The sequence below is a fragment of the Eimeria mitis genome, genomic scaffold (genome assembly GCF_000499745.2).
Source record: "Eimeria mitis Houghton genomic scaffold, Emh_scaff4335, whole genome shotgun sequence".
NCBI lineage: Eukaryota > Apicomplexa > Conoidasida > Eucoccidiorida > Eimeriidae > Eimeria > Eimeria mitis.
In genome coordinates, this window is record NW_013572655.1 from 3,334 (window position 1) to 4,867 (window position 1,534).

The following is a 1,534-nucleotide window of genomic DNA, read 5'->3' on the forward strand; positions in this document are numbered from 1 at the left end:
CTTTACTGGGGTTTCTTCTGTGAAGCTCGGAGTTGCTTTTGTTTAAGACCGACCTCGGCCATTACACCGGCGAGATGCCGAGTTAGGCGGGGTTCTCAATCTGATTTGAGGACGGTCAGGAGCTGCAGTGGACTCAAAGGCCAAACGTAAGAGTGCCAAAAAACAGCCGACCTTCCTTCAGCTCTCAAGCTTCATGTGTGAATCACTCGTCACTTCACATATATATATATATATATATATATATATATATATATATATATATATATATATATATATATATATAATGTATGTGAAGTGACGGTAGTCCGTTAGGGTGGATCCTCGCTCAGCTTCTGCCAGCACCGGCAGGCTATACCTGTCAGGAGGGTGGAGGCGCCTTCCCGTCGCAGTTGCGGGCTGGAAACGGGGTTTGCTTCCCAGGCATCTCTGAAGGGACCTTCGGGCCCGCCGGTCAGTAGCCCCCGATAACATTGTTTTCATTGATGCTCCATGAACATCGAGCATCATTCCTTCCTTGTGCGATCTCTATTTATGCCTAACACGTGTCCCACCTGTAAATCTTTCGGTTAGTCTACCCTCCACCATGCTATTATCGGGAGTGCAACCGCGGGTGCGCTATCTCTCTGACCACGACGATTCCAGCACTATTCACTGGACTAGTCCCTATCCTTAGGTCACAATATTAGTACACTTGGGAAAGGCATTTGATTCACCCATAGATTTCAGTAATTTCAGTGTTAGTGGGCCTGCCCTACGGACCCCAGGGCATTAAAGCGTGCGGGCGCATCCGAAGAGATGGATAAACCAATTGAGGCCAGCCCGGGCTACAAATGGCCCTCAGAAAAGCCTGGGACGGGTCCATCTTTTAGTTATTTCCGGTGTTTTCAACGTTGAAAGCGCGCCGCGAGTTGTCTTCTCTCGCATCGGACACGGGGAATCTTTGCGAACGTTGCCTGGCAATCCAACGATTGGTGGCGGTTCTTGTGAGGGGCAACACGGCCTTCGCAGCACCGATTACTGTGGCTTATTCCATTCTATGGCTAATCCATTAATGAATGGAGAGGCACACTGAAGCTCTAGTTGGTATTTTCATTGCAGATACAGCCGTCCTGTCCCCCTCCTTGGCATTTCAATGCTCTCGGTGTCGATAGCAAGAAGAGCTGCACAGCCGGGACCTGCCGGAGCGATCGGCGATTTCGAGGAATCATTTCGTCTCAAGGCATCTTCAAAAAGACCAAAGGGTGTCTTAGTGAATAGGTTGTTGTTTTTAATGCGAAGACCACCCGCTTCTGCGCGTGAAAGTTGAGTTTCGTGCAGCTTCCGTAACCGTGCGAACAAGTCCTTCAATGAACTCTCTCTGTTCGGACGTCGACGCTGTATAATCAATGGTATCAACGTCTATCCGAACCGCATTCTCTGTGCTCTCCGAGTAACTCTTGCCGCTGTGGGGGGGCATAAGTAGCCCTGATTGCCCTGCTGGGATCGCTCAATACTCAGATTTGACGAGAGTTCTTGGTTGTTAGATACTTCATGG